The sequence below is a fragment of the Mesoplodon bidens genome (genome assembly GCF_964165515.1).
Source record: "Mesoplodon bidens genome assembly, chromosome: 9".
Taxonomy (NCBI): domain Eukaryota; kingdom Metazoa; phylum Chordata; class Mammalia; order Artiodactyla; family Ziphiidae; genus Mesoplodon; species Mesoplodon bidens.
Window position 1 is genome coordinate 107,127,564 of NC_138166.1, and position 21,330 is coordinate 107,148,893.

General features: G+C 46.5%; 1 long non-coding RNA gene across 5 annotated transcripts in view; it reads right to left on the reverse strand.

Moving 5' to 3' along the window:
- LOC308622989 overlaps positions 1-6,301 on the reverse strand; it is a 58,170-nt gene extending 51,869 nt beyond the window's left edge. For 4 of the 5 annotated variants that reach the window (XR_014016717.1, XR_014016718.1, XR_014016720.1 and 1 more), the window contains exon 1: positions 4,852-4,933. This is a non-coding gene — a long non-coding RNA (uncharacterized lncRNA). Of the gene's footprint in view, positions 1-4,851; positions 4,934-6,096 lie in introns of those variants that run through there. The other variant, XR_014016719.1, reaches the window with a different exon arrangement.
- Positions 6,302-21,330: the final 15,029 nt, after the last annotated feature.

Consider the following 21,330-nt stretch of genomic DNA (forward strand, 5'->3'; position numbering starts at 1 on the left):
AAGTTCTGTTAGCCACTTCTAGTTTCTTTGTGATGTAAAATCTTTTAAAGCATAAAAATCAGCCTTTCTACATCATTCCATTAGACATACATAGAAGTTAAAAGAAATGAGAAGACAGAAAAATCAACCAGGAAGGTGAATTTACTGAGAAACAGCCATTCGTTCTCCCTCCTCCTTTGCTTTTCCTCCTTTTCCAGGTCTCTTTCGGTTCCAATCAAGAGAAGTCTTGAGAATTCTGAGGATATTTCTTTGAGGGCTTCAAACCACCATACCTACGTCCTCTGCCACAACTACACACACGGGAACAAAAATAAACCTCTGCTATCTACTCGTGTAGGAGAGATTCATGCAAAGTAAACTCCTACATGGAGACCAACAGGTGGGTTTTCTACCTGTTCTTTATAATGTCCTTCCATTATAGTAAATCCCACACATTATGAGGCAGAAGGGGTTATGTGAGCTCTTCCTTGAAGTCAAAAACCTTGCATTCATCTCAAGTACCTGGTGATCATAGGGTACAGCCAGGGAAGGTGCCATCACCCTCGGGAGGGGGGGCAGTGAATGGGCTTCTGCAACCATGCACCTCCTGATGAACAGATTCTGAAGAAACAAAGGGCGGTCACACCGCAGCCAGCCTGTCAGACTGTCGGGCCACTGGGCAACCCCACCAGTCTGGAAGTGCCCCATAAGTTGCTCAAAGCAAAACTCTGACCCCCCGTGAAGCCAGGCAATTTGGGCCAGAGAGTCAGAGGAGACCGGTAATCAACTCCTCCGCTCTGCTCAACTCCTTGGGGTTACAGCAACCCCATCTCCAAACCCAACTCTGATCCTGGAGTGCCAAGGTGGGAGCGCAGGTGGGTTCTGCCGGTGCTTCAGCACCTTCTGGGAAGCCCCCTAGTTTGAATATGATTTGAGTTTGATCCTGAGAAACCATCAGAACTTCCCACCAGAGATAAATGAGGAGATTCTGGCCTTTAATAATGCGCACGGTGAACCCGGTCGTCCTGGCTGTACTTGCCAACCCTCCTATTTTACGCACCTATGTTTATCCACCTTCCTCCCTGTGAGTACCTTTGACTAACCCTGAGCTCAGACTCCTGACCTATTACAGTGACTTTTTCAGTCTTTCTTTAAAAATGGACAGGTAGGGTTTCTCTGGTGGCGCAGTGGTTGAGAGTCCGCCTGCAATGCGGGGGACACAGGTTCATGCCCCAGTACGGGAGGATCCCACATGCCGCGGAGCGGCTAGGCCCATGAGCCATGGCCGCTGAGCCTGTGCGTCCAGAGCCTGTGCTCCACGACGGGAGAAATCACAACAGTGAGCGGCCCAGGTACCGCAAAAAAAAAAAAAAAAAAAAAAAGGACAGGTAATAAAATGAATTTAACCTAGAAGCAGCAGCTCAGTAAGGGAAATAAAATCATCAGAAGTTATCTAATCACAGCCACAGCCATCCAGGGCCCTGTCTTATCTGCTGGGGCATAAGAATGGGACCTTCCTAAACTTGAAGGGCATCCAATCAGATAAGTTGATTACGCTCACCTCTGGCTCTTGGAGGGACTGCTAGGAAGTCTACCCAGTGTACACTGACTGCAAAACACAGTCATGGTTTTGAAACACCTATGCTCCAGGAAAGATTTTTGCGGTGCATGGGGAAGGTTTCTTTTTGACATCAAGCAAAAAATAAGTCACCAAGCCCTTTGAGCACAGGGATTCTTAAGAGGGAAGTAGAAGGAAGGAATGGGCAGAAAACATGATCTCCTCGGAAGTGCAGGGCGTTTTTCCAAAAGAGTAGGATTTAGTCTCAGTTTAAGGAGAACACCTTTAAATAGCTGGGACAGCTCCAAACTGCAGTTTAGGGAACGAGTGCTCCAAAAGAACAGTGCTTTACAAGTCCTGGCCAGGCAGCAGGAGGATGAAGAGTTGGTTTTGCATAGTTTTGAACGCAGGAGTAAAGAAACCGAGGCATCTCTGACTAAAAGGGCCTGAGATCCTGTGGCATCAGTGGGTCAGTCAGTTGCAGGGTACAGGGGGTGTGGGGGGCGATATTTCTCTCTCAACGTCTCCCAGGGCAGCCACCCCTCCCAACCCCACCCCCCTACTCCCTTCACCCTTCCTCCCTCCACTGTTGGGTCCCCAGGGACAGCACTTCTTAAGCTGGAGCTCTCAAGCACCATCTCTTCAGTCTGGATTCTTCCTGGAGCCTGGCAAGTTCTGGGACAGGAAGCCAGGTCTGCAAGACCGCTGGGGTGCAGTCAGCCCTGGAGGTCTGGAGGGGAAATGGAGCCCTGAAGCCCACCCACGTCCTTGAAGCCGAGGGAGGAACACATCCTTCTAACAGTACTTCTCAGGGGTCAGCATGCTCCCCACCCGACGGTGATCCATACTCACTTGAGGCAACAAGGACTGCCTCTAACTGGCCCCCTCGATTGCGCCTTAAGGGTCCTCGCACATGTGTGAGAGCGCAGGCCCTGGATCTCTTTAGTCAGCCTAGGCCAGTGCTGCCGGGGTCCCTCCAGTCCCATCCCCCAGCCCCTCCCTCTGGGACTGTATCTAATAGAAGAAAGAGCACAGAGGAATTGGCTAAATCAAGGGACCTGGGAGCCTGGGTATGAGTTTGAGGACCGAGAACCTAAGGCACAGTTACATATCATTGGAGACTCTTATGGGGTGTGTGGGGTGAGGTTAGGAGGCTGAGAGGCTGAGTCGACCTGGTGAGTCCAGCCCCAGGACACCACACAGCCCCGTCCCCCCTTCCCTGCCATCAGACAAGGGGTGCCGCAACTCCAGCCGGGACTCTGCACTTCCCCCTCCCTGATTCTCCTCCAGAAGAGCAGGTGGTCCCGCTCTGAGGGCAGCGGCAAGACAACGGACCAAGTCCCCCCGCACTAAGGCACTACTGGAAGCTCTTCCTGCACAGCAGTGCTGGCTTGGAGCAAACCCGAGCAGCGCCAAAGTTGGTCTCGTCCTGCAGCGGAGGGATGCAGGGTTTAAGCCAGCTGCCCTGGCTTTAAAGCAATCAGCCCCCCCTTTAAGTCAGGTGACCCGACTTTAAATCACTGTGTGCCCCTCAAGCCTGCAACTTCAAAAGTTGGGAACTTCACTTTGATCCCAGCACCTCACATAGCTGAATGCACACTAGTCACCCCCAAGCCTGGCTTAGAGGCAGGATATAAGGTAAGGGGATGGGCGTGCACTCATGGTGATGAGGGTGTACTTCATGTACCAGAAAGGTCTAGGCACCCTGGGGTACAGCTAGCAGTGCACGATACAGCAGCTCCCTGGCAAAGCTGGTGAGGCCCAGGGAGAGCAGACACACCCATGCGTGCAGAGGTTCCAGGACGGGAGCTGGGGCACAGCCAGCCAGGAGGGTGTGAAAGTGGAGGATCTGAGCCTTTTGTGAAAGGCAGACACAGAGGATGGATGAGAAACAAAGACCAGATGAAATATGGATTTGAAAAACACACCCTGCTCTTGAAATTGGGGTGGGGGGCACCCCAGACTTGAGACTTCTTGCTCCCCAGTACCTAGTGCTTTGGCCTTTGCCCAATTACTTATAAAATTTACTGATAATATCTAACCCATAGAATACTGCATTTGTAGTGGTGTTGCATGTTAATGTTTCTGTAGTGGAAAAATCTTTTCTACAAGAAACATGTACACTATCTGAAATCAATTAAAACCCCTCTTTATAAAATATTATATTGGACTTCCCTGGTGGCGCAGTGGTTAAGAATATGCCTGCCAACGCAGGGGACGTGGGTTCGAGCCCTGGTCAGGGAAGATCTCACATGCTGCGGAGCAGCTATGCCCATGCGCCACAACTAGTGAACCTGCAGGCCACAACTACTGAAGCCCGTGTGCCTAGAGCCGGTGTTCCACAACAAGTGCAGCAAGAGAAGCCACTGCAATGAGAAGCCCGCACACCACAACAAAGAGTAGCCCCCGCTCGCCGCAACTGGAGAAAGCCCGTGCACAGCAACGAAGACCCAACACAGCCAAAAATTAATTAATTAATTGATTAATTTTAAAAAGTACTATATCCTTCTATACAACTTCTCTGGGAAGAACAGAGATGGCGTGGGAGAGTGAGAAAGACCAATATTTAGTGCACATCTCTCATGCAGGTGCTCTGCTGGCTCAGATACATTTATCCCCACTTTACAAAGGAGGAAATAAGCTCAGAGAGGTTTAGTAATGTTCCCAAAGCCAAACAGCTATTGAGTGGCAGAACCAAGATCTGAACCAAGTCTGTTACCTCCAAAGCCTAAGTCCTCATCACAACAAAACTCAATTAATATTTACATTTATCGAATTACATTGCAGCCTGGGGAGTTCTTGGCACAATCCTGAATAAGAGTGAGAAAGAAAGAAATAGCATTGTTCCTACAGTCAACCAAAATTTTTGGAGCAGCGGCTAGATGCTTGGTCCTTTTTGGGGTTCAGCAGTGATCACGACAGGAAAAGTCGTGCTTTCATGAACCATGTAGTGGGGAGGAGAGACGGGTGCAACTTGGGTGAGGGATTTCACCTTGCTGGGCCTCTGTTTTCTCATCTGGAAAATGGGATGGGTGTTCCTCATTTCTGGGATTGTCCGGCTGGACATTCTCTGATTCCATAAGAAGCATTTGTTTTCCTGTTTCTTTAAAATTCATTCAAGCCATGAGCCGTGATGCATGTTGTTAGCTGCTCCCCAAATCACTCTTCCCCACCCTTTTCCTGTGATCAGGTCTTTCCCGAAACATGACTCACAATCAGTCAAGTCACAGAACCTAAGGGGCACCCAGCAGAAAAATTCCAACCCTTGCTTCTCAGGAGCTCTGTGGTCTACCTGCCAGGTAAACTTAACTCACCTGGGACAAGGTGGCCATCCCTGGTTTCACATCAACATGATCTCAGGCACAAACCTCCTTTTTTTCCATTTGGTCTTTAAGTTAATTGTTGAAACAACTGTACAAATATGACAAAGGTATAAAATCAGGCATCTTCTGCCCCCAGCGCCTACTAATACATGATGTTCTGCCACTTTAATGATAAAGATAGAACATTTCAACATTCTGCTGCCCTCATTATTTGTCATTTTTGTTGATATTTCTATTGAATACATCTTTCAATATTTTAACAATGGAACATTTATTTAGGTTGCTCCAGACCCAGCCTTTAGTGGTAAGGGGTTTGTTGTTATATTTCTATTATGTTTCCTTTAAAAACCATTATCCTATTTAAATGGATTAAGTCAATTCTATAGGCATGTATCTTATGATATTCATGAAGTTAATACATAGAGGGCAGTGGTACAAGTTGATCGCACTTGAGAACCTCTAGTAGCACAGTTAAGTGTAAATAATATCTACATGTAAACCAAAGTACATGCCGAGTGAGATTCTCCTACCCTCTTCACTCTGTGCCCCTCAAGCCTGTGAGAAATGGAATATTTCTTGCCATCTCAGTAAACAAAGGATATCACAGTCATCAGCCTTTGCAGCCCTCCAGTGTGAGCCGCGAGCCCTGAGGATCTCAGGATATGCAAATACAGAATGCAGGCCCCAGAGCGCTGAGGTGCATATGAAAGGAAGGAATTCAGGGAGCCCAGACTCTGGCACCTTCGCATAGAAAGAAAAGCGCTGCATTCCTCACGTGGGGAGAGCCGGTTTTCCTTAGTTAACAATCACCTGCTGATGGTCCCCATTACCTGCGCCAGTGCCCTGCCCTATCCCCTCCCCCGGTACTTTAGCTCAGGGAGGAAGGAGGGCAGAGGGACTCCGCTGAATAAGGGGCCTGCGAGCCTCGGGAGGAGTTTTTAGCCGCTTTCCCCGCAGTCGGGGGGAGGCGCGCTGACGCTGCAGCCGGGCCCTGCGCCTCCCTTGCCCCGTTTCCCCTCAGGACACTCAGGCCGACCCCCTCCCCACGCCCCGCAGGCCCCGCGAGCCAGGCCGAGGGCAGGGGCGAGAGGAGGGACCGAAGTTCCCGGGACCAGACGCTGGGGGCCGCCCTTTCTGCACAGCAGCGGCGGGTGGCAGCGAACCCCTGCCCCTCAGAAGCTGGTCTTGCCCTGCCGCCAGGGCACCGTACCAGGCGGAGGGTCGGCGCCCACTTACCCGGCCCGCCGTCCGCACGACTGTCGCGGCTTCGGCCGCCGGGGCCCCTCCAGAGCCGGCAGCGTCAGTGAGGCCGCCCTCGCCGCGGGCTCCGGGGCAGTTCCGTGAAGGCGGAGGGAAGAGACCCCGAGCCGGGAGCTCCAGCTCTGCGGAAACGCGGGCTCCGTTCTGGGCGCAGCGGGTGGGACCGCTCTGCCCCGAGGCCTTCTGGGAGGGACGGAGTCGCCGGGGGAGGGAGCCGCCAGAAGCGCAGGGCCCCGTCGGGGGTCCTGGAGGGGCGGCCCGGCCTGAGGGCCCCGCCCACTGTGACCGCAGCCCAGGCATTTTTCCTGGAGTCCTACACTACAAAGTTAGAAAGATACACCGTCTATAGTAAATATTCACAAATGATTGTTGCTGCTGTGCTTACTATCCTATTAAAGGTGTAAAATCCATAAAACACTTTAAGTTCAAAATTAAATATGAATTTTTACCTTTCTAATTATGTCTCTGCTATTCACAATTGTCGTTAATGAATCAGAGACTGTGGCATCACTAGTTAAAAGTGAGCTTGTTAAAAAAATAGAACTCAGGCCCACCGGACCTACTGAATCACAATCTGAACTTTTACAATCTCCCCAGTGTACTTGTGTACCCATGAATAATTGAAAGGTACATTTCTACCTCGACACGTCTTTTCTGTCTGAGAAATACACACATTTTATCCAATTTGATATAAATAAAACACTCAAAAATGCATATGCCTGTGTTGAAACCATCATTTTATCATTTCTTTTCCAGATAAGTATAGTCTCTATACTGGTTTTGTGGATCACATGCCACACTCTTTTCTTGTAGTTAGAAATAAGATAGAGAAACTTACTTTGTAAAAAAAAAATATGTATATATATATATATATATATATATATATATATATAGTGGGTAATTGAAGACACTCTTCTAAATTAAAACCAGTTCTCTTAACTTGCTCTTTTCTTCTTGGCTCACATTATGAACTCTTCCCGTGGCCACACGGTATGTGTACTTTTAATTTCAGGGACTGCTGACATTCCAGGATATGGCCATAGTTTTCTCTCAAGAGGACAGGCAATGCCTGGACCAAGATCAGTGGCAACTGTCCAGGTATGTGATGTTAGACAAGTATAGGAACCTGCTCTCCTCGGGTGAGGATACCTTCCTTCCAGAATTCCTTATCCAACCACCGGGTTTAGAGTCCTTCATTTGTAGAATGTCTCCTGGAATCTTCTGCTTCCTACAGTAGGGTTCCAGATTGCAACGTTTCAGGAAAGATTGGGAGTTTGTGGGTATAATTTATCTTATTCTTTTAACATTGCAGCCTCCCTCAGCCGCATAGCACAGGGAGACCAGCTCGGTGCTTTGTGACCACCTAGAGGGGTGGGATAGGGAGGGTGGGAGGCAGGGAGATGCAAGAGGGAAGAAATATGGGAACATATGCTTATGTATAACTTATGTATAACTTTGTTATAAAGCAGAAAATAACACATCATTGTAAAGGAATTATACTCCAATAAAGATGTTAAAAAATAATAAAAATAATAAAATAAAATTGCAGCCTCCCTTTTAATATACTTTGTAACTGCTTGAGCTGTGTCTATATGAACTGTGTACTATATGCTTCTGTTACAGTCCTTACAATATTTTATTGTCTTATTTTCTGTAACAATTCTCCATGGATTCTTTGGGCTTAAGGTATACTAAAAGGGAGACTGCGATTCTGGGACTTCCCTGGTGATGAAGTGGTTAAGAATTCGCCTGCCAATGCAGGGGACACGGGTTCGATCCCTGGTCTGGGAAGATCCCACTTGCCACAGAGCAACTAAGCCAGTGGGCTACAACTACTGAGCCTGTGTGCCACAACTACTGAAGCTGGTGCGCCTTGGGCCCGTGTGCCATTTATTTTTTGGAGAAGCAACCACCTCTGAGTGATCAAAATTTAGACCAACTAGTCAAAATGCTTTATCACCTGTTCTAAAACACTGATCAACAGAACAAGTTTTACTAGGGATAACAGTGTAATTGTATTCTGGAGTTCATAGCGGCAATATGGTTTATGACCTTGATGCTGGATCACGACATTTCAATGGTATAACTGCTTTTAATTGTTCAACGATTAAAGTCTCACGTGATCTGAGTTCAGACTGGAGTCATCCTGGTTGCTTTCTGTCTATTGCAGATTTCTGCCAGTAGGAAAGGACAAGGGCATTACGGCTTACTTTACAAAATGTCTGGAAACTAAATGATGATATAATCTACATTCAATTAATTTATACATACCCTACTGTAGAACCATGTTTGTTAAGGTGGCAGAGCCCGGTAATTATGTAAAACTGAAACCTTTATCTGCACTGGTTCAAGTCCTCTTCCTAAGAATATGTTTATAATCAACATTCTTTCACAAATGACCCAATTTAATTCACCATAGCATTCCTCATATTAATTAAATGGAAAATCCTAGGCTATATAAAAATCCAGAAAGGGCCAACAATCCTCAGCCCCCATGGATGATTACAAACCATTGCTGAGGCATACAAATTACTTATTAAAGAACCACTATGTCCATCAACATCATCAATTTATATATTATTGCCCCAATGCTAACCTTAACCCTGGCTCTCAAAACATGAATTCCTCTTCCCATATCTTACCCACTAATTAATATAAATGTTGGCATATTATTTATATTAGCCATATAACACCTAGCCATTTATTCCATTCTCAGATCTGGATGAGCTTCACATTCAAAATACTCACTCACTGGAGCCCTAGGGACAGTAGCACACACAATCTCATATGAAGTAATGTAGCAGTTATTCTATTCTCAGTCTTACTGATAAATGGATCATTTACACTTTCAACAGTAATTATTACACGAGAACGCCTATGACTAGTTTTCTCCTGACCCCTACCCAGAATTTGATTATCTCCGCGGTAGCAGAAATCCAATGAAGCCCCACTTGAGTTAACAGAAGTAGAATCAAAACCTGTATATGTCTTCAATGTAGAAAATGTAGCAGGCCCATTCACCCCGTCCTTCCTAGAGAATATGTTAATTTCCTTATAATAAACGTTTCCACAACAATCTATTTTTAGGAGCATTCGACAATCCTTAGGTGCCAGAATTATAGATTCTTTCATCTTGTGAATATAGTTTTTTTAAAAAAATAATTTTTTATAGTTTTACTGCCTTTAAACAAAATGTACTCCATTGCTGTGGAATATTCCTTCATAGGAGCGTGCATGGTTCATTTCTGCATCTGCTTGTGATGGTCTTCAGGTTCTTTCAGGTTTGGCTCCTGTGGCTGCAGAGTCCATGTCCGTTTGTCCTGGTGCAGGGCTGGGGGGGTTGTGTTCAGCTGGGAGGAACACTGTGGGTCTGTGTGCACGGACTTCGCTCTCTGAGGCCCGATTGTTTCAGAAGTGGTTGCACCCCCCGCTGCGCACCAGGCTTTCCATTGCTCCACATCCTGCTGATATTTGATACTGTGTCTTCATGTCTGCCATTCTGGTAGGTGTGTGCACAGTAGTTTTCTTACGGTTTTAATCCCTCGGTTGTTAGTGAAGTTGTGCATCTTGTGTTATTCACGGACTACTTCCTGTTGTTTTTTTTTCAAAGTTTTAAAAATTGTGGTCCAATACACAAAACATAAACTTTACTATCTTAACCGTTTTTAAGTGCACATTTCAGGGTCCAGAAGTAATTCGCACTGTTGTGCAAACCTGACCGCCATCGTCCTCCAGAATTTTTTCATCCTGCAAAATTGAAACAGTCCCCATTAAACACTCAGTCGCCATTGTCCCTCCCTCAGCCCCTGGCACTCACCATCCTACTTTCTGTCTCTATGTTTCCGACTGCTCTAGGGGCCTTGTATGAATGGATCAAGCACTGTTTGTTTGTTTGTGTCTAGCTTACATCACTGAGCATTAATGCCCTCAAGGTTCATCCCTGCTGCAGCCTGTGTCAGAATTGCCTTCCCTTTTAGGCTGAATAACATTCTCTTGTATTGATGGACCATGTTTTTCTTCTCCATTCATCCATTAGTGGACACATGTACTATCTACATTCATTTCTCCTGTCATAATATTTGTGGAATAACGTCAGAAAGTCCTATGAATCAAAAGTCATTTGCCATTAACTTTTTCCTTAAACTTTTTATTGTGAAAAACATCAAAGATAAGAAAAGGGAAAAATACATGTCAGCTTCACTTGTGTTCAGGACTTAATGCTTTACGGACTCACTTTATGGATTCACTTTATTCCCTGTGTGTGTGCTATGTACATGTGTGTGCATGTGCCTGTTTGCATACCTATGCTGTGCATGTGCATAGGTATGTGCACTTGCACAGGTTACTTAGTGTGCACTTGCTCACGTTAGTGTGTGCATGGGCATATGCGTGCATGTATGTTCATATGCTAATGTGTGAATATATTTGTGCTGTGCACGTGCATATGTTTGTGTGTGTGCTGTGCCCGCCTGTGTGCACAACTGTGTGTTTGCTGGAACCACTTGCAGATATATCCACACGCAGCTGCTCTAACAGTCCTGCGTAGCCACGTAAAGGTCACAGATCTCAGGGATTTAAATGGATGGAGCAGGATGTCCTGACACAGAGCCTGTCTTCCAATGACTGTCACAGTCTCAGTAACATCCTTCACACCTTCTTTAAGCCCCATTCAGGGTCCAGTTTAGACCCCCATTACATTCAGTCACCTGCCCCAGGTCCCCTAAAGCTACAATGTCACAGTTGGAGAGCCCGGCCAAGGCTGGGGATGCCCCTCCTGTTGGCCTGGCCTCCAGGCCCTGCACTTGGCTCCTGTGTTCCCATCTCTCAGCCAGGCCCCGACTTGGATGGGGCCGCCACCTCTTTCCTCACAGTGTCCCATCGCCCAGTCAAGGGGGTTCATTCTCCCAAAGTCAGCATCAGGAGTGGGGGCGTGACAGTCCCCACTGGGTCTCCTTCATGTGAGACCTTGTCCTTTTGAAAGAGCAGGCGCCCTGCCCTTGGGGGTGGGGGCTGGGGGGTGACATGCGGCCCACGATGGGCAGGCGGGTCACCAGGTGGGGCGAGCCAGTGTGCAAGGAGCTCCGCGGTGGGTTCTCCTCTCCAACAGCTTCTGTGCCCCTACCTCTCCCCGTGACTCCCCTCGAAGACAGCGCGGTGCCCGGGACGGGAGCCATGGGAGCCGTCAGCCACCGTCCCCTCTACACACACCCACACGCACACGCACACACACACGCACATGCACATGCACACGCTGCAGGGAAGCAGGACCTGAGTGCAGGGCTCTCAGCAGCCCTGAGCGCCCCTCCCGGAATCGGCCAGTGGAATGGACAGACCGGATCTCCCGGCCCGGACCATGCAGGACTGTCCTGCCTGGGCTTCCAGTGAGGCCGCCTCCTTCTGGAAGCCTGGGAGGCTGGAATCAGGCCACTTCTTGTCTGTCCTGGCAGCAGACGGGGCTGCACTCTCAGAAGTTCGTGGCTCACCCATGGATCCTGACCATCAGGTGGCCAGAGATATTGGTAACATTTTGGTTTTGCCTGTTGAAATGTTTAATGACAAAGATTTTGTTCAGTTTCCTGATGTGGGTGTCCAAAGATGAGAGACCCATGTGTGTGATCTGTACCTACTATGAGATCAGCCCTAAGCTAGTTTAAACATGGTCAAGTTCTGTCTACACGGTAGATTTAGGCCTCTGCATGTCCTTTCTACTGATTATGTTCAGAGCTGACCATGTGTTGTCTATAAGAAGAAGATTTAGGCCTGACCATGTTCTGTGTACGCTAGGACTATGGGAACCTGGGTAGAAACCCGGCCTGGCCTCAGGACTGGGAAGCTCCGTGCCTGCATCTGAAGGTGAGTGCTTAAATGTCTGGGGTCTGGAACTGAGGTGGGCTTCTCTAAGTAACAGCCTCTCTTCTGAGTGTGGTTACTTGGTCCTCCCAAGGGTCAGTGCTGTGGTCGGGGCCTTAGTCTTAATCCCTGTAAGGTTCACCTTCCCTGGGGCTCATGGAGAATCCACAGGAGGGCTACCTGGCAATAATTCCAATTCACCAGCACGTGCATGGTGCGTAGGGAGGCAGGTTTAGCTGGTGAATTGATTGCAGGGCACGCAGATCGGGCAAAAGCCCGATGGGTAACAGCTGAGGCTGCTGCTGAGCTCTCCTTCCAGTCTACCGTCCCTACTCAGAAGCGTCCAGAGCTGCCCCCCTGCTTTCAGCCCTGCTGTCCTGTGAGTTATCTCAACAAGCATGTGAGACAAGAAAGGACTGAGCCTGCCAGAACCAAGAAGTGTGTTCAACTTCAGCATGAAAGCTTTAAAAACAAGTAAAATCAACAGAATCAAACTGAAAAGAGGAGGACTTCTCTGGTACAAGTGTGGGGAGAGGAGACCCACCTGCCACATTTTCCCATCCCAGGAGGCCCCAGGAACACAGCTTGTTTCCACATGAGGGGATCCACCAGCAGAGCCATGGTGTCCTGACCAAGGGGACATGTCACCCCAGGTGCAGGGTCTGGGGAGGTGAGGTCACCCTGGAGACTGTGCACGTATGACCCCAGTTGGGGGAGTCTGGGGAGGGCGGTTCACCCTGGGACTGTGGACATGTGACTCAGGTGGAGAGGTCTGGGTAGGAGGGGTCACCTGTTGAGAGAGCACGTGTGACTTTAGGTGCAGGGTCTAGGGAGGTGGGGTCACCGTGGTGAGTGTGGACGTGCGACCCCAGGTAAAGGGTGTGGGGACTGTGTGGCTCTCACCACATCTGCATGGGTCAGGATCACTAGTACGGGGAGAGCCCATATGTGCTCTTTGCCTGCAGTGTGTCTTTTCCCCTTTGAGATATCCAACCTCTGCATTAAGGGTGTTGACCTGATTAACCTGTGGTACCTTTTCTTCTCTTAGTCTTCTCACATTCATGTGAGGCCAGGCATGTTTGAGTGGGTTGCTGCTCTGTGTTCTGGTGAGTGACAATGCTTGGTGGTATCATATTAATAACATATCATATCATATGTCTAATCTATGGGGGTCACCACTGCCTGGGTCCCCCTGGACAGAGGTCAGGTGAGCACAGACTAGCCCCCCCTAAGAATGGTCTCCCATGTGCCATGTGAGGGTACCGTGATGGCCCCTAAGGTAGGGGACTGTGTCTGGGCCTCCGACATCTGTGATGAAGGGGAGTCGAAATGGAATCACAGTGAACAAGACATTATTTTAAGAATTTATTTTAAGTGAAATAAAACACACGTCACATACCCTTTACCATCTTCACCATTTTAAGTGCACGTTTCTGAGGCATCAGATCTATTCACTTTCTCGTGGAGCCATCACCACCATTCCTAGAACTTTTCATCTTGCAAAACCAAAATTCCACAACCACGAACGTCTCACTCCCCATTCTCTCCCACTGCCCCTGGCACCGATATCCACTTCAGTCCCTGAGTTGTGGACTCCAGGGCACCCACTGGAGTGGAATCCTGCAGTGTTTGCTGAGGGGTCACTTTGGAAGAGCTGACTTTCAGTCTGAAGCTCTGCCTGTTTGCATCTGAAGAATCTGCATTTAAGGAGAGGGTGTATGAGGAAGGGGCTGTATGAGGGACAAAGGTGTCTGGGGTACAGATGAGCCAGGACCTGACCAGCTGCCTTTTGGGTCCTCTGGATCCATCTCTTGGTCTGTGCCTCATCTGCATCATCACTGTTCCCGCTGGCACCCCTGGGGTGTTGTCTGAGTGAGATTCCCCTGGTGCCCCTGCTCTCCTCCCCTCCTCCTGCTGGTTGGGGAGGAAACTGCTTGCTGTGGGGTCTTTACTCCTGAGGCAGGAAGGACCCTGCAGCGTGGACCTGCAGAGTGTGGGTGTGGTCCCAAGAGCATGGGACCCACATAGGACACAGCATTGGGGCATGACAAGTGCTAGGGCTCCCTCATCACTGACAGGGAATGTTGCCAAGATCCTGCTCGGGAGGGCGTGGTGGGTGGCCTGGGACCCCAGAGGCCCCATTCCTATCCTGGAGCTTGGAGGGTGAATCCCCATGGGCTCCAGATTCACCCCATATCTCAGCCATATCCCTCTGTCCTGTCTTTGACCTCAGGAAAACGACCTCTACTGATCATTGTCCACAACATAGGCCTGGTCCTGTCGGTATTAGGATTCTTTAATTTAGGCGTCCTGGGATAGCAGCTCTTTTTTAGGCCTGAGAAGGAACAGCTCAGGAGTGTACAACAATTTCAGATGAAACTAATCTTCAATGACTGTCTCTATAGTGCTAGGTTGTTGACTTCTATTAATCACTATTCTCCTGGTTTTAGCTCTGATGTGGGGATTACAGAGCAGTCAACATTTAAATCTTCATAATCTGTGTATTTGTAGCATCAGTATCATTACTGACCCATAGTTTTTATGCTTTGGGAAGAGTAATTGATTTCATGTATCATGTAAAGGATTCACAATGATGATAGAGCAGCTAAGATTACAATAATGGCTGGTAAAATGTTCAAATTTTCTCTACCTGTGCATCTATTGTACATATATGAGTTAGTTTAATTGTCAATATTAGTGAAATACCATAGAGGACTAGAGAACTTCTTTTAAAAATCACTATTAATGTGTGTGATGAAAATGTAAAAGTTCTTCCATAATCGGTGATGTTGTATCTTGAGAGCCTAGATGAAATTGATATGCCTTCGTGATATACACTATTTTAGCCTATGATTTAACTTTGAAAATTTTACATCACTTTTTACTTTTATCTCATTTATTGAGAAAGGCATAATTGTTATGCTGTTGGCTTCAAACTGCTTGAAAAGGACTTGAGTCCTACCTTATTTTACATTTACATAGGTAGGACTTCAAATATAGGATATGGTGGAGGGCATCCGTGCAACCATTCTAGGTTAGGAGCAGCAGTTTCCACTGCTGAGACTTCTCGTTTGGACACAAATGTTTTTCACAGTATTGAGATTATTAGCATTACTGCTGCTACTGAGATGAATGAGCCTAAAGACAAAATATTTCATGTTGTGTGTGCCTCAGGGCAATGTATTAACCTCCCTGAGAGGCCAAGAAAGTGCTTCAGGAAGTCATATTTACTACTACAAATATACCTGTGAAGTGAGTTTTGCTACTGCTGAGTTAACTGTGTAACCTGAGAATAGTGGGAATCAGTGTAGGAAGCCTCCTATAATAGTGAAGACTGCTCCCATGGACACTACGTCATGGAAGTGTGCTACTACATAGTATGTATCCTGGAGGACAATGTCTGGGGATGAGTTGGCTAAGATGATTCCTGTCAAACCACCTACTGTAAAAAGGAAAATAAAGCCTAAAACTCATAATAGAGTGGGATCTCATATAATATTACCTCCGTGAAGAGTTGCTAATCAGGGACTTCCCTGGTGATGCAGTGGTAAAGAATTGGCCTGCCAATATAGGTGAAACGGGTTTGATCCCCGGTCCAGGAAGATTCCACATGCCGCAGAGCAAAAAGCCCGTGCGCCACAACTACTGAGCCTGACCTCTAGAGCCCGTGAGCCACAACTACTGAAGGCCACATGCCTAGAGCCTGTGCTCTGCAACAAGAGAAGCCACCGCCATGAGAAGCCTGCGCATGGCGACGAAGAGTAGCTCCCGCTCACCGCAACGAGAGAAAGCCGGTGTGCAGCAACGAAGACCCAACGCAGCCAAAAATAAAAAAATTAAAAAATTAAATAAAGAGTTTCTAGTCGGCTAGATACTTTTACTCCTGTAGGGATAGAAGTAATTATGGTAGCTGATGCAAAGTGTGCTCCTGAGTCGACAGCTACCCTTATGGTAAATATGAGATGGGCCCACGAGAGAAATCCTGAAAGGCCAGTGGACATGACTCATAATATCCCAAATAGCTGAAAGGCAGTTTTTGTCCTAAATCATACGTAATGATATGTGAAATTATAACAAACCCTGGTAGGCCATGAATACACACTTCAGGGTGACCAAAGAATCAAACTAGGTGTTGCTATAGGATTCGATTTCCTCCTGCAGGGTCAAAGAATGTAGTGTTGAGATTTCTATCTCTTAACAGTGTGGCAATTCTGGTTGCTTGGACTGAGAGTGGCAATTATAGTAATATGGCTATAGTTAGGGAAGACTAAACAAATAATGGTGTTTGGTATTGGGATTTGACCACTGGTTTTGGATTAAAGACTATAGTAATACAAGAAATAGCATGAAGAATTGAAGAGACACCTGCTAAAGGTAAGGAGGAAATGGTTAGGTCGACAGAGGCTCCTGCGTGGGCCAGATTGCAGGCTAGAGCTGAATATACAGTTCCACTTGTACCAGAACCAGCTTCTACTATTGGTAATATGAGTAGGAGTAAGAATGATGGGGGAAGTAGTCAAAAGTTTACATGATTTATTTGGGGAAATGCTACCTCAGGTGTCCCAGTTATTAGTGGCCCAAGTCAGTTTCTGAACCCTGCAGTATAATGGGTACAACTATAAAGAAAATTATTATAAGTGCAGGGACTGTTATGACTACGTTAAAGATTTGGGCATCTCCAAGTAGCGCTCCAGGTTAGCATAGCTCAGCCAGGATTAATATACTCAAGGCGCTGCCTGCTACTCCAGCTCAAGCACCAAACAGTAAATATAAAACACCGATATCTTTGTGATTTGTTGAAAATAATCAGCAGTGTATGAACAGAGGTAAAATGACTTGAGCTCGCATTAGACTGTAAACGTAAAGACAGAGATGGAGACCTCTGCTCTTGTCCCGTTTAGCTGTGGATCTAGATGGGGTCAATGCAGGTTTCATCTCAGCCCCTGAACGAATTTTGTAACAGTTTCTCCTTGGTTTTTTTTTTTTGTAATTTATTTTTATAATGGGGTATAGCTGATTTTCAATGCTGTCTTTCTTGCTGCTGCACATCCACTTGATTCACTTACAGAGAGACATCCATAAATTCTTTTTCAGATTCTTACCAGTCATATATATTCTTTTATTTATTTATTTATTTATTTTTTTTTGCGGTACGCGGGCCTCTCACTGCTGTGGCCTCTCCCGTTGTGGAGCACAGGCTCCGGACGCGCAGGCTCAGCGGCCATGGCTCACGGGCCCAGCCGCTCCGCGGCATGTGGGATCCTCCCAGACAGAGGCACGAACCTGTGTCCCCTGCATCGGCAGGCGGACTCTCAACCACTGCGCCACCAGGGAAGCCCCATATATATTCTTTTATGGTGACTAGAGTGTGCCCAGTCTATTTTATTGAGCTATAGAGTAGGTCTTGTCAATTACCTATTTGGTCTTTGGAACCCTATCTGTGCTAATTTCAACCCTCTGCTTTATGCCTCACCCCACCCCACCTTTCCCCTTTAGCAGCCTTAAGTTTGTTTTCTAAATGTGTGACTGTCTTTTGTAATTTAGTTCATGTGTAGCCATTTTTAGATTCCACCTATAAGTGATATCTTATGCTAAGTGTCTTTTTGTGTCTGACTGATGTCACTTAGAATGATTGTACCTAAGTTCACCTGAGTTGCTGCAACTGGCCTTATTTCATTGATCTCATGACTGAGTAATATTCCATTGTACATAAGTACTATATCTTCTTTATCCATTTTTTCCTTCCAAGGACATTTATATTGTTTCTAAGTCGAGGCTCCTGCAAAAGGGCTGCACTAATAGTTGAAGTGCCTGTGTCTTATGGATTTATGGTTATCCCGAGATATATACCCAGGAGTGGAAATGCTGTATGCTCTGTAGCTCTATTTTTTTAATTAATTAATTTTTTTGGCCTGTGTTGGGTCTTTGTTATAGCACGTGGGCTTTCTGTAGTTGCAGCAAGTTGGGGCTACTCTTCATTGAAGTGCGTGGGCTTCTCATTTCAGTGGCTTCTCTTCTTGCAGAGCATGGGCTCTAGGCTTCGGGCTTCAGTAGTTGTGGCTCACGGGCTCTAGAGCACAGGCTCAGTAGTTGTGGTGCACGGGCTTAGTTGCTCCGCAGCATGTGTTATCTTTCTGGACCAGGGCTCGAACCCGTGTCCTCTGCATTGGCAGTTGGATTCTTAACCACCGCGCCACCAGGCAAGTCACTATAGCTCTGTCTGTATTTCTGGCATGGTATGACATGGCTGTTTTGATAAGTACTTTATTTTCTAGTAAATTTCAAGTGTATAAAAAACTTTAAATAGCAGTATAAAGTTTTCCACATTCACAAAATACTCCAGTTTGTTTTACCCTGTGAGAGTAGGAGGGCCACTCTCCCAGGGAACGAGCACATAACCCCAAAATGAGGAATAATTATGGTTTCCACATTATAATCCTATCTACAGACCTGCTTCAACTTTCACCAGCTGCCCCAGCTTTGTGGAAATGTATTTTTCCATTCAAATCCAGTTTTCTTTTCTTGGAACCATCACTGGGGCTTTTCCTCACTTAAAAAACCTTGCTGGGTTTAAAGTGTACAAGATGAGCATGATCTGGGTGGTTTTTCTGTATGGCTTCTTTCACTTAGGATGTTTTCAGTGTTTATCCACATTGTAACATTGATCATTATTTCATTCATTTTTTCCATTGTGATTAAAAACACATAACATTTACCATTTAAATCATTTTTTAAAAGCTTTTAAAAAATTATTTTATTTTATTTTCTATTTTTTGGCTGTGTCGGGTCTTTGTTGTTGCACGCAGGCTTTCTCTAGTTGCGGCGAGCGGGGCTACTCTTCGTTGCTGTGTGCAGGCTTCTCATTGCGGTGGCTTCCTTTGTTACGGAGCACGGGCTCTAGGCGCACAGGTTTCAGTAGTTGTGGCATGAGGGCTCAGTAACTGTGGCTCACGGGCTTAGTTGCTCTGCAGCATGTGGGATCTTCCGGGACCAGCGCTTGAACTCGTGTCCCCTGCATTGGCAGGCAGATTCTTTACCACTGTGCCATGGGGAAAGCCCCATTTAAACCATTTGTAAGTACACAATTCTGTGGCATTAACTACATTCACATTGTTGTAAAAATATCCTCACCATCCATCTCCAGAGCTTTATTTTCCCCATGTGAAACCGTAACCATTAAACACGAACTCATCTCAACCCCTGGCAACCTTATTCTACTTTGTCTTTGAGTTTGACTTATCTGGATACCTCATACTAGTGGAATCATACAACGTTTGTCCTTTTTGTGTCTGGCTGGTTTCACTTAGCATAATGACTTCAAGGTTCATCCACGTTGTAGCATGTGTGAGAATTACCTTAGTTTTAAGGGTTGAATCATATTCCATTGTGTATATACTACACTGTACTTATCCATTCATCTGTTGAAGGATGTGTTGTGTTGCTTCCACCTTTTGGCTATTGTGAATAATGTTGCTATGAATATGGGGTACAAATGTCTGTTCCAGCCCTTGCTTTCTAATATTCTGGGTGTACACCCTGGAGTGGAATCAAGGGATCACATCCATGTTTTTTAGGAGCCACCATACAGTTTTCCACAGCGGCTGTATAATTTTACTTTATTCCTTTATATGACAGAATAATGTAGCTTATGAATCTACCTTATTTTGCTTATCCGTTTACCTGCTGATGGACATTTAAATCTTTTCTACCCTGGGCTATTGTGAACAGTGCTGCTATGAATAATTGGTGTACAAGTTTTTGTTTGAATGCCTGTTTTCCATTTTTTTGGTATATATCTAGGAGTGGAGTTGTTGAACCACATGGTAATTATATTTTATATTTTTAAGTAAATGGTAAAGGTTTGTATGCATAGACTGCACCATTGTGCATCTCCACAAGTAACTTTTAAGGGTTCCAATTTCTCTGCATTGCTGCCAACATTTGTTATTTTTATTTATATATTTTAAAATTGATTTTAAAGTTTATTTTTATTCTAGTGTGTGTGAAGGGGCATCACACTGTGGCTTTCATTTGCATTTTCATCATGACTACTGACGTTTGACATCTTACCATGTCCTTGTTGACCATTTGTATGTCTTGCCTGGAGAGCAGTCCATGCAGCCATTTGTGTGTTTCAAAAATGTTATTGTCTTTTTGTTGATGAGTTGTAAAAGTCCTGGGTATATTCTAGGTAAAGAGTCTTATCAGATATAGAATGTGCCAATATTGTCTTCCATTCTGTGGGCTGTCTTCTTCCTTTCTGGATAGCCTCTTTTGATGCACAAAGGTTTGTAATTTTGAAGAAATCCAATTTATCTATTTTTTTTTCTTTCATTTCTTATGCTTTACTGTCAAATCTAAGAAACCATTGCTAAATTCATGGTCAGGAAGATTTAATTCCTTGGTTTATTTGAGAATTCATACAGTCATCCCTCGGTACCCACTAGGCCAGGCTTTAGGCCTAGGTTTGAGTCAGTGTGAGGGTTCAGGGGTCACGGTTTAGGTTTAGGGGTCATTGTTGGAGCGTCCTGGTAGAGGGCTGTGGCTAAAGGGTCAGGGGTTCGAGTTTAGGGGTCAGGGGCAAGGGTCTAGGGCTCTGGGGCTAGGGTTGTTAGGGGGTTATGGTTAGAGGTTAGGGTTCTTAGGGTGAAGGCTAGAGTTAGGTTTAAGCACAATTGGCCCTCATTGCCCTCCCCTCTCTGTCTCTCTGAAGCCTCCAGAATGGATAGGACTTGCCCAGGGTCAAACAGGAGTCAGGGAGCTGAGGTCAATAACTGTTTTTCTGGCCTCCCTTCCCCCAGTCCTGGGCTCTGAGAGAAGAATGAAATGTCTGTTCTTGTCTCAGACTGTTTCTTATCCAACTCAACCTCTGTCAAGGATTGGGGAGGGTGTCAGAAGTCATGCATGGTTTCCTTCTGCCCTCCTACCTGGGAAGGCTGATGCTGGCCCTACTCTGTCTGGGCAGCCCCAGGTTCCAGCACAGCCAAGACAGGAGGGCACTCAGTGGACACGTGTGGATTTATACAGGACTGGGTGCAGTGACCTGCCAGCCCCCAGATGCTGCCTTCTTAAGGGCTGGTGGGGACCTCCTAGCCCTGGAGGCATCCTTTGTTCCATCTGAGTGGGCATGAATAGATGATCAAGTCTCAGGCAGGACAGCCTTTGACCTCGGACTATCCAGGCAGGCATCTGTGGTCCTCTAGCTCAGTCCAGCCTGGGCATTGTCAGGCCCTCATGTACAGTTACGGAGCTGACCATGATGCCGGGCAATTCAAGAGCTACCTGGGCAGTGTAGACATTCCTTTGAGAAGTTTCAACTACCAACATGCATGTGGCTGAGAAAAAGGCCTCCCGCTCACA